This window comes from Enhydra lutris, unplaced genomic scaffold (genome assembly GCF_002288905.1).
Source record: "Enhydra lutris kenyoni isolate GAN:26980312 unplaced genomic scaffold, ASM228890v2 scaffoldscaffold39, whole genome shotgun sequence".
In the NCBI taxonomy this organism is placed as follows: Eukaryota; Metazoa; Chordata; class Mammalia; order Carnivora; family Mustelidae; genus Enhydra; species Enhydra lutris.
The window spans coordinates 6,093,604-6,106,185 of NW_019154123.1; the positions used below are offsets into that span (position 1 = coordinate 6,093,604).

The 12,582-nt window shown below is 36.7% G+C and overlaps 1 protein-coding gene and 1 pseudogene across 2 annotated transcripts in view; one reads left to right on the forward strand and one right to left on the reverse strand.

Moving 5' to 3' along the window:
• LOC111155010 (ubiquitin-conjugating enzyme E2 E2) overlaps window positions 1–12,582 on the reverse strand; it is a 383,244-nt gene that overhangs the window by 224,467 nt on the left and 146,195 nt on the right. The window lies entirely within an intron of this gene.
• On the forward strand, window positions 9,665–11,068 carry LOC111155009 (annotated as a pseudogene).

Consider the following 12,582-nt stretch of genomic DNA (forward strand, 5'->3'; position numbering starts at 1 on the left):
TCTGGGTTTCCCTTCCCTTAAAAGGGAGTTTCTAACAGTGTATTTCTTTTAAAGCTAGTAATTAATAGTGAAAGAAAACTGGCAGCTTGTTGAGTTTCAACCAAAGTCTTTAGTCCATAGAAAAATATTCTTTGATTAAAATAAAATACTCAGCTATTTGAAAATGTGTCCTACATTTATAAATGTCTTCAGCTGAGTAGTTAATATCCTAGAGTAGTAAAAGATTAGTATCTTTCATTTATAAGTAACCTATTTGGTCCAGATTTTTCTTTCAGATACTACCAGCACATTATCACACATAGGTTGAAAACGATATTTTCCCAACTATCAAGCATAACTTTCAGTGAAATGTATTTAGTGGCCAAAGATCCGCAAGCAGTCCACTAATGAGAAATGAAGTTATTATGCCTGATCACTAGTGAAATTTTAGCTATAAAGTATATATAATTATAAAGGCACTCTATTTCACCAGACTGTAATGCACTGTACATTAATTAATAAGATGTTCTCTTACATAAATACTATCCCTACACTATATTCAGTGTTTCTTTTAGCATCAATAAAATTTTATTCATAACATTAAAAAATATGGAATAGGTCCATGTTGTCAGCATGCTTATTTTTACTTTTTTACTCATCATAGAGTCATGAACAATTACTGAGAAAACACTATTATTTCCTTATTATAGCCTGGAAAACTCTGTTCATTCCTGAAAACCTCTGATTAACCTGCTTTTTGAAGAAGAAAATTAAGTTATTTATGAACTGTTGGGTACTGTGGGTGCTAAAAGATAATAATCAGAGACTCCTCTCCCCTTGAAGTGGTACCATTCTCTGACGGCCAATTAGTGCTTAGGGTAATATATTAGCTTTTTAAATATTACCCAGTGCCCCCTTTTTAAATATCAAGCCATTCTCTTTTCTTTACTCCACCTCTAACCCTACTTACACCCCTAACACCTCCTTCTTCCATTATAACTATTCTTAATTCAGCCATAAGCCTGAAGCTTATTGCTAAGAATGCTATCTACAACAGGAAAGCTGAACTCTGCAAGAAGATTTCTTTTTAAGTCCAAAGCTTGTAAGCAGGCTTTCAAGTGGTTAAAATGTTTTCTGAGAACTTCCAAAGCTGAATTTTTACATAAGAGAAAAAAAAAAAACACAAATTTGGAGGATTAACTATATTATAACCATAGTGAGAAGTATAATTCCAGATATCTTCATAGGAAATTCCATTCTTTTCAGATCTAGTGAAGTTGAGATACACAGAGATTCAGAATGATGAGCCTAGGGTGAGGATACTGCCTGGGTCCTGAGGAAAAGCTTGAGTTCCCTTCATTCTCCCTGGCTTTCACACTAGAGCAGAACAAGATAAAACCCAAGAAAAGCTAAAAGGTAATCCTTAAACCTTCAGGCTGGTGCTGGCTTATGGGAGGAGGCTGGGGGGAGAAGAGCTTGCAAAAACCATAAACCTTTCAGAAAGTCCCGTTTAGGACAAAGTGCTGTGTCCCTCACAGCACAATAGTAATGGAAAAAGGAAAAATGTCTGAGTGGGGTTTCTCCAGTTTTTTAATGGGCTAGAGAGCAGTTTTCACAGGGTTCTGACTCCAGGGTAGCACAGAGAAAGCAATCGAGAATTTTGAGGTCCCCCTAAAGAGTTTGGAAGTGCTGATGGAACTGCAGGACTGAAATTGAGTTGGTTCAAGAAAGAAGATAGCTGGGTGCAGATTTCCTGTGAACAGACAGAAATGTACAGCTCTGCAAATTCTGGCACAGCTTGCCTACTGACCACACAGAGATAGAAAGAACAAGGCCTGAGGCCCAGAAGTTAAACCCATGAAATGCCTCTCTGGAAGGACAGCAACAGGGGCGATGCTTCTCTCTTCACTCAAATACCAACACTTAAGAAGGGAAGGGAGAGTCTTAGAGAAGAGAAATTTTTATAGATTCAATAATTAGTCAAAAGAAAGTATTTTTAAAAAGAAGATACTGAGGGGCACCTGGGTGGCTCAGTCGGTTAAGCGTCTGCCTTCAGCTTGGGTCATGATCCCAGGGTCCTGGGATAGAGCCCCACACTGGGCCTCCTTGCTCAGCAGGGAGTGTGCTTCTCCATCTCCCTCTGCCTGTTGCTCCCCCTGCTTGTGCTCACTCTCTCTCTGTCTAATAAATAAAATAAAATCTAAAAAAAGAGGTAATAAGTTTAAAGGAAGAAGAAGAGGCAGCAGAAACAGAAGATGATATTGAGATACCTTCTGAAAAGGCAAGGCTAAGTATTTTATGCTAAGATGAGTTGTCAATTTTATAGCATGATTTGCAATAGCTGTCTGTAACTAGAAAGAGATCAGTTTAGAAAATGAAGTTAATTTTTCTGCACACTCTGGATTGGGATTGGCCAATGTATACCTCTTGCTAAAAACTGTCAAATTGTAATACTGTCACAATGTAATACTCTCACAATGTAATACTCTCGTAATCCCCACAGAAATTAAAATTCCTAATCCATAAAAACTGTATTACATAAGTAATACTGACTCCTTTTCCTCTACATTACCCTTAAAGGATTAAAAAAAAGAAATCATGCTATCATTCATCTGTTCACTGACCCTATAAAGCAGTATATAAAGTATGTACACATTCTCTATTAACTACATTAAGAAAACTTTAGCTCTCATTTAAATGATCTACGACTTTCTGAATTGTACTATTAGATATTCTGCCACCTCTTAAAGTTTTATTATACATATGAAGCAAAGTTTTGAGCAGCAGAGTTAGTCTCTGAACTGTTTTCAGGACCAAGGGAAAGCAGTGAGTCGGGAAATAATAATAAGGTCAGGAAACAGGATAGTTATATACCCACTGCATTTAGATGATCAAGAGATGACCAAGACAGTCACTGATGGAGCAGTAATGAGGCACTGGTAACAAAGAAATCTTGGTTGTGGAGTAGACAAGTATTATTCAAAAACAAACCCCAGAGTTGTACAGACTAAACTTGGAGTTAAGCTTTTGAGGTTGTGATATAGGGCTGTGAGATTAGGATTAAGCCTTCATCCTGATGTCAGCCTTATGGAGGTACATTCTGACACTAACTACGGATAAGTTCTTTACTTTCGTATGTTCCTTGAAAACTCTGCACCAGAATTTACTTCCTTCGATTATTCCATCTTTTTCTATGCCCAAGTATATTTGATTTTACTTCTCCATCCTTGTTTTAAAGATCCTCCAAAAGTTTTCCTCTATTCCTCATCAGTATCCTTCACTCTCAAATTTTTGCCTGAGACTATTCTCCTCTTTGAGAAAACGTCATATAAACTCCAAGTAGCTTTGAGAACTAGCCTTTGGTTAAAAAGAACAAACATTAAATATCTACTATCAATCAGGAACAGCGAGGTTATGCTGCTAACAAACATCAAAATTTCAGTTACACACACGCACACATAAATGAGACTGCAAGCATATCTACTGAATGTATTTAAGTATTTGATTCCTTTTCAATTCCCAGCAGTACCCACTATAACAGGCAGACTGAGGATTTTTAAAATCTGTCTTAATTGTATACATGGAATTATAGTCTAAAGAGGATTTCAGGAGTCTAGGAGCATAGCCTTTCCATTAAAGCCATTAATTTAACATGAGAACTATCAAATGAGAATACTATTTTAAGAAAATAAATGTACTGAATGGAGAGATAACTAAAAAGAACTAGAGAAACCACAGGTAGATCTCTGGGGGGTGATCTGACTTAAGCAACACTGACTCTTAGATTCCTAAACATGTATCCCCTACATTTTTATAGAAAATCTTCCATTTGAAATTGTAGTATCTTCAAAGACAGAAGGAAATTTATTTTTAAAAGGGGAAGAAAACTGCTGGCAAAGCCACTTGAAAAAATATTTATATACTCCAGGTAGCCTTTTGTTGTTCTGTCAGGGTTTTGAATGAACTATTGCTTTATACAAAGGTTCTCTTAAAATGTCCATACAGTATACAATAGTCTAGTTACTCTGCCTTGTTGAAGTGATTTACAGCAAAATAAATATAGTGAACTCGTTATAAAAAAGTAGTTTTACATGTAATGGTTCATAAAATTGATCAAGATCAAGCTCTGCCAACAAAATTAGTCTACAAACAACTAATATGTTTGTCATGATATATAATAAACCTCTTTAAGAGGTAGAGAAAATGAATTTCAAATAGCTCCATCAAAGATATCAATAACTAATTTTCTTTAAGAATTTCATTCTGTCAGAATCCAAATTGATACAAGTGTGGTGCAACCATAAATTACAAAGTAATTTATTAAATTATATGGTTAAAGACAATCATGCTTTCTATTTTGTCTTATATCTATATCTACATCAAGGCATGCTGACCTATTTCTTATATAGGGTGTCTCATTTAATCTGACTATAACCCTGTAAGAACTGAGATGCAGATACTTTTAATAAATTGCCCAAGGGCACATAGTGCTAAGCATTAGAAGCAAAATTCAAACTCTCATTTATATTCTTTCACTATACTCTGCTGTCTCTAAGATAAGAGTGTGGGTTAGAGTGCATGAAGGAGCCATGATAGCATTCCACTCTACATTCAGACCTCTTTTCAACTTTTCAATATCATAAGCCTTACATTTTTTTTTAGGGTTCTTTCTTTGCTGCTTTTCATAACTGTGGACAAATTACTACTTTTGTGTATTTACTCTCATGTTTCTTGCACTCTTTCAGGACTGTGGTGTTGGTAAGGTAGTGGCAGGTCGCTACTGTCAGCTCTAGGGTAGCCTCTGATTTGGGAAAAGTTCCGGCAGGTTTTCAGTGTGTGCGCTGATATAGAAAGGTCTATTTAGTACCAGGCAGTGGGTCCTTGAGAGATCACCTTGGTTCCTGAGGCAAAAGTCAGATATGAATGTGCTGGTGTTAGCCCATTGTGCAAGTTTCTTTTCTAAACACAGCTCTATGTACTGCTTCCTCCTGTTGGAATTAAATGAAAAATAACTTCTGAATAACTTCTCATGACCTCTGTAACTTGTATCTGTGGACTTTAGATACAGCTTGGATGGTAGCACATTTGAAATGGACCTTGATCTGCAAAATAAGTATTTGTAGCATGTTAAAAAAAAACAATGTTTAAGATGCAGAACTCCTTTTTAGTCTTTCTGTGGCCATTGAAAAATGGTATGTTTTTATCTTTTGGTACTTCTTAGCTGAGCACTAAAATTTTTTTTGTTTGTTTTTTGGGGTTCTTTAAAGATATTTTTTGTTTTTTATGTAATCAAACATCTTAATGTTTAATTAAAATTATAGTTGCATCTGGAGGACATTTTGAAAATTTAGAATTCCAGTGTACTTTGAAGGAGAAAATTTATGAATCAAAGATAATGAAATTAAATGAGCTAGCTTTTTAAATTCTGAATGTAGCAGTGAATTTCTGAATCCTTAAGAAAACGGAGACTTCTGAGCTGCCAGAGAACCAGCTACCACTCCCCACTTATATCTGTGACTGTCCTCAGTGTAAAGGCTACTGGTTTTAAAGTACTTATCTAACTGGTTTTCCTGGTCAACTTTCAGTTCTTCCCACAGATTAGAAGAGGTATCCCCAATTGGAAAGCCCCACAGTAATGAATTCTTAGAAGGACCAACCTAAGCATTTGAACAGCACTAGGAGACATCATTATTATAGCATAAAGTGGTAATTAATGTTCTAAACTGCGACCCTTAGTCATCCAAAAAAAATTTAATAAGCATGTTTAGTTCACGCTATATATTAAGGAAAGAGTGCTATAATTTAGAAAGATTTCTGTTTAAAAAAAAAAGTGTTAAAAATAAAGTTTGGGGCACCTGGGTGGCTCAGTGGGTTAAGCTCTGCCTTCGGCTCAGGTCATGATCTCAGGGTTCTGGGATCGAGCCCCACATTTGGGCTCTCTGCTCTCCCCCCCCACCCCCAATCTCTCTCTCTGCCTGCCTCTCTGCCTACTGGTGATTTCTCTGTCAAATAAATAATAAATTAAAAAATCTTAAAAAAATAAATTAAAAAAAAGTTTGAGTCCTTTCTCCCAACCTCCTTCTTTCCTCTATGTGACAAAGATTAATTGTGTTTCTACTGTGTGCTAGCCCTGTACTGAATGCTGTAGATATAAAGATGAATAAAACATGTTCTTTGCCCTCAAAGACTCCGCAATGTATGGTTCAAATAGACATATAAACAAATAATACAAATACAATGTAGTATTTTATTGGTTTTGTTCTAAATATTACTACTAGGTAGCAGTGAAGAGAGAATAATGAAATATTCCTGAGAAGGTATGGGAAAGACCTAGATTCAAGGTAAATTTTCCAGCATTCAGAGGAAATTGTGAGAAATTAAACTAAAAATTAGAAAAATAAGTTGATGTTTACTCAAGAAAATCTGTAACATTAGAAAATTTGTTCTAATTAGTAGGATAGTGAAAATTGAATGTTTATTTTATTGGCATAGTTTTTCATATGCATAATAGCATATTATCAGACTTTATAACTGCATATTTGACTTTTACATTATGGTAACACATTGTTTCCCCGCCCCCCAAAAAAACATCAAAGTACTTCCTCAGTTTTCCTAAGGGCCTCTGTTAGTCCTCTGATAATTGATTCATTCTGAAGAACTTATTCTATCATCACCCTTGTTGGTTTTCTCATTTATCAGTGGCTTAGACTGGGATCCCAACAGTTCTTTATCATTACTTTAATTCATTTCAGTACATTTTTTGAGTGATTTCCAGTTTCACTTTATAACTGAATTAAATTTGCCTTGTATTTACTGAGAAACTAATGTCTTCGATAGGATGAGCATATATACACAGTGTATTAAACAGAGAAATAACATTTGAGTTAGGACTAATTTTTTAAGTGGTTGCTTCTGCAGTATTTTCATTTTGTGTTGGCTTTAGTTTCCGTATGTACTATTTTTTAACAGTACGGATTACTATTTCTTAACACAGAACGCTACAATTAATCTCTTTTAATTATGTGTATCATTATGTGTGGAGCTTGTGTTAGAAAAACTACAATATGAATGTAGAAAACAGTTACATAATGATACAACAAGATGAAAATGATGGCAATGACGGTGTCTGCCATTTGTGAAGCTCCTACTCTGTGCCAGTTGCTCTACTAGGCAGTTTTTATAGTAATCCTTCCTACAACCTAGCAAGGTCAGTGTTAATCATCCTGCTTTCATGGATAAGGAAACTGAGGAAATTCATACTGGTGGTCATTGCCTCAGGAGCTAAAGACAAGCCATTCTAATCCTCAAGTTTGTGTACTTCACAGTATATTATGTCTTTCTTTGGTGTAAAGAAGCATTTACTTCAGTTTCTTCTTAAAAATTATATCTTTGGGTACATATAAAATACACAAAAATTTGATTTAGCCAACAGTTGTAGGAATATGTTTCTAGGTTTATATACACAGGCTATTAAAAAGCTAGTAAAAACTATATATCTTCCTCTTGTTTATTACTGAAAGATATCCACAAGTACACATCCTTGCTTTAGGAGATTCAAGAGTCAAAATGGAACGAACATGTGGAATTAATGAAATTGGATTTTTTAAAAAAATATACTAATGTTTTAAAAAATGGAAGTACATCCCATTCTAACAACTTATTATCATTTTCAAAGAGAATGGTATACTGTTTGCCAATGTCTATTTTTTTTTTAAATTTTATTTTTTATAAACATATATTTTTATCCCCAGGGGTACAGGTCTGTGAATCGCCAGGTTTACACACTTCACAGCACTCATCATAGCACATACCCTCCCCAATGTCCATAATCCCCCCCCCCCAACCCCCCTCCCCCCATTAACCCTCAGTTTGTTTTGTGAGATTAAGAGTCACTTATGGTTTGTCTCCCTCCCAATCCCATCTTGTTTCATTTACTCTTCTCCTACCCCCTTAAGCCCCCATGTTGCATCTCCTCTCCCTCATATCAGGGAGATCATATGATAGTTGTCTTTCTCCGATTGACTCACTTCGCTTAGCATGATACCCTCTAGTTCCATCCACGTCGTCGCAAATGGCAAGACTTCATTTCTTTTGATGGCTGCATAGTATTCCATTGTGTATATATACCACATCTTCTTTATCCATTCGTCTGTTGATGGACATCTAGGTTCTTTCCATACTTTGGCTATTGTAGACATTGCTGCTATAAACATTCGGGTGCACGTGCCCCTTCGGATCACTACGTTTGTATCTTTAGGGTAAATACCCAGCAGTGCAATTGCTGGGTCATAGGGTAGTTCTATTTTCAATTTTGAGGAACCTCCATGCTGTTTTCCAGAGTGGTTGCACCAGCTTGCATTCCCACCAACAGTGTAGGAGGGTTCCCCTTTCTCCGCATCCTCGCCAGCATCTGTCATTTCCTGACTTGTTAATTTTAGCTTGCCAATGTCTATTTAATGGAGATCTGTGATTGCCACTGGAATTGCAGTTATTTAACAACTCCTTTTTTATAACCTATTGTTTAAAAACACCAGGACTCAGATTTGATATACACATGGGTTGAATGGAGGAAATACAGGTATTTTACAGTTTTCGTAAGTATGAAATCAGGAATTTTGGACACTAGTCTCCATTCAGCCTACAGCGAATTGTTAGTTATTTGGAACTTTTATTTCTTATTCAAAGAGCAAATGTGATCATGGCTTTTGGTCAAAGATCCTGTTTGTATAGGTAAAAAAATAAAATAAAATAAAATAAAATAAAAATAAAATAAAAGAAAATCTCTTTAATATCAAACAGTATCTGTGGAAGGAGTCCAAAATTAGACCCTTACTTACGCACACAGAACTCTGTGGTCCCAGGAATAATGGCCTTCCTAGAAAAATGCCTCTCAAGCTGAGGTAAAACTTCAGAAGTTATTGTTTTACTGTCTTAGGGTTTTGTGTGTTTTTTCTTTCTTCTTCTTCTCCACCTTCTTCTTAACTGTTGTCTCTGGCATATATAATTAAATAATGAAACATTTCTTACATCTTTCTTATGTACAGGGTGTTAATGAGCTTTTAGGCTTGGATCTTTTGGTTTCTTGTGTTCTCTCCTAAGAAAAATAACGGGGTTACACTCTTTAAAGCTACCACTTTCTTTCAAGTTATTATTACACATATATATCATCATATTTTTGGTACAACATGTCCTCTGGAGCTTACTCTATTGTTATTTCTTATTCAGCATGTCTCAAAACCACCAAAACTGCTGAGGCATTAAGCATACTTTTTGGATATGCTCTTAGAAATACTGGAATTGGCATACTGAAGCTAGCCATCCAGCCATCATGTCTGGTTTTCTGCTTTGAAAACATTTCTGTCTTGCATTAGAGGCAGGCATTAAGGTCCCATGAGTTGCCTGTTTGGGCAGTAACATACAGAAGGAAGACATTTCATTTTGATTGCATCCAGCTATCTTTTAATGCTCTGAAGCATGAAGACTGATCTTTTGTAATTCTAGCCTAGCAAGTGTAACTGCAGCTATATTCATATTTCTATAGGTCTCTAATTCCTAGACTAAGGTTCTACACTGGGAATCCTAGGTTAATTTTATATAATCTTTAAAAACATACACTTGCTTTTTTGCAACAGGTTTGCTACCAGAACAAAGGAGTCACAAAAACCACTACTAAACCTAAGCCATAATGGGAAAGGAAAAGATTTAGCACATCATCATTGGACCTGCAGATTTGGGCAAGTTTACCACTACTACTGGCCATCTGATCTATAAATGTGATGTGACTGACAAAAGAACCACCAAAAGATTTTTAAAGGATACTGCTGAGTTGGGAAAGGGCTTCGTCAAGTAGGTCTAAGTCTTGGATAAATTGAAAGGTGACTATATGTAAGGTATCAGCCTTGATATCTTCATGTGGAACTTTGAGAACAGTATTATGTTTTCAACACTGATGCCTCAGGACACAGGGACTTAATAAAAAACATTATTATAAGGGTGCCTGGCTGGTTCAGTCACTAAAACATGTGACTCTTAATCTTGGGGGTGTAAGTTCAAGACCCATGTTAGGTATAGAGGTTACTTCAAACAAAACAAAACAAAAACAAAAACCACAACATGCTTATAGGCATAGTTCAGGATGACTCTTCTGTCCCAACTGCTGCTGCTGGTGTTGGTGAATTTGACACAGGTATCTCCAAAAATGAGCAGACCCAGAAGCATGCCCTTCTGGTTTACATACTTGGTATGAAACAACCAACTGTTAGTGTTAACAAAATGGATTTCACTGAGCTACCCCACAGCCAGAAGAGATACAAGGAAATCATTAAGGAAGTCAACACCTACATAAAGAAAATTGGCTACAACCCTGACACAGTAACGTTTGTGCCAATTTCTGGTTGGAACGGTGACAGCTTGCCAGAGCCAAGTACTAAGATGCCTTGATTCAAGGGATGGAAATTCACCTGTAAAGCTGGCAATGCAAGTGGAACCACACTGCTTGAAACTCTGGATTACATCCTGCCACCAACTTATCCAACAGACAAGCCCTTGCATCCGCCCCTCCAGGACATCTACAAAATTAGTGGTACTGGTACTGTCCCTGTGGAGACTGATGGTCTCAAACCGGCATGGTGGTCACCTTTGCTCCAGTCAACGTTACAACTGAAATAAAGTCTGTTGAAATGTAACATGAAGCTTTTAAGTAAAGCTCTTCCTGGAGACAATGTGGGCTTCAATGTCAAGCATGTGTCCAAAAATGTTCATTGTGGCGACATGGCCAGTAAACAGCAAAAGTAATCACTGATGGAAGCAGTTGGCTTCACAGCTCAGTTGATTATCCTGAACCATCCAGTCCAAATCAGAGCTGACTATGCACCTGTGCTGGGTTGTCAAACAGCTCACAATTACTCACAAGTTTGCTCAGTTGAAGGAGAAGACTGATTACCATTCTGGGAAGAAGCTGGAAGATGGCCTCAAATTCTTGAAATCTGGTGATACTGCCATCATTGATATCATTCCTGGCAGGCCCATATATATTAAGAGCTTCTCTAAGTATCCTCCTCTGGGGTGTTCTGCTATTAATGACATGTGACGGGTAGCCGCTCTGCTTGTCATCAAAGCAGTGGACAAGAAGACTACTGGAGCTAGGAAGGTCACCAAGTCTGCTCAGAAAGCTCAGAAAACTAAATTAATCATTCCTAATATCTGGGAACCCAGTCTTAATCAGCGGTAGAAGAATGGTCTCAGAACTGTTTGTCTCAATAGGTCATTTCAGTTTAATAGCAGAAGAATAGTTAATAACAATGCATCATAAAAACTTAAGTAGGAAAGAAGAATGCTTTGTGGCCCATTTGTGGGGGAAGGGAAAAGTTTTAAGTTATCAGTTTTTTAAATCAGTACTTAAGGGAAACAACTTGACCAAAAATCTGTCACAGACTTGAGACTCATTAAAACAAACTTTAGGGGTGCCTGGGTGGCTCAGTCATTAAGTGTCTGCCTTTGGTCATGATCCTAGGGTCCTGGGATGGAGCCCTGCATCGGGCTCCCTGCTCCGCGGAAAGCCTGCTTCTCCCTCACCCTCTCCCCCTGCTTGTGTTCCCTCTCTCACTGTGTCTCTTTTTGTCAAATAATAAATAAATAAAATCTTAAAAACAACAACAATAATAAAGTTTAATCTTCTCAAATCTTATCCTCCTATCTCACATATTTTATATCTGTTGCCTCTTTAGATACTAAAAGCCTCATGTGGAAATGGCAAATGTAAGCTCTTCCCACTGTTGATCACTGCTTTAGAGTGGGGAAAATTTCTCAAAAGCTATCATCAATTCAGTCACCAGAACACATTTCTGTTCTGTTCTCCTTGTTTTGCTTCCCCAACTTTTTACTAATAGCAGGAGTTTTTTGTTTTATTTTGTTTTAGTAGCTCTAATGACCCTGCTTCTTGAATTTTCTTTTTCTACTGAATTATCTATATTCTTTGAAAAACTTTGTATTTTCTCAATTCTGTATTTCTTTTCCAACAGATCTCCTTTTTTTTTTTTTTTTAATCTTTGTCTTAAGTTTGCCCCTGTTGTGAATCACTATCTAAATATTTCCTGTGGTGCCCCAGTGAGGTGTTTCACATGAGTTCAGTAGACACTTATCCTTACTACCTAGCAGCTTAAAGTCAAAACATAAAATACTGAAATGGATTAACTAAAGATAATAGTGGTAATCTAGTAATTAAAGAAACATTGAGTAAATTTAAAACAAAGCAAATTATAAAAACGGAATGTAGAAAGGGAATACCCTGGTATTGTACATCTAGCCTCTCTATATGAAGTATTCTAGGAAACAGAATCAAGTTGAGAACAAATCAAATGGAGCCACTGGGGCTCAGTCGGTTAAGCCTCTGCCTCTGGCTCAGGTCATGATCCCAAGGGTCCTAGGAGGAGTCCCACACAGGGTTCCTTGCTCAGCGGGGAGCCTCTTGCTTCTCCCTCTGTCTCCCATCCCCCCTGCTTGTGCTCGCTCTCTCTCTAACAAATAAATTAAATCTTAAAAAAAAAAAGGAACAAAATCAAAATCATCATAGTGCAAAGCTTTCTAAATAAATTTTACTGTATT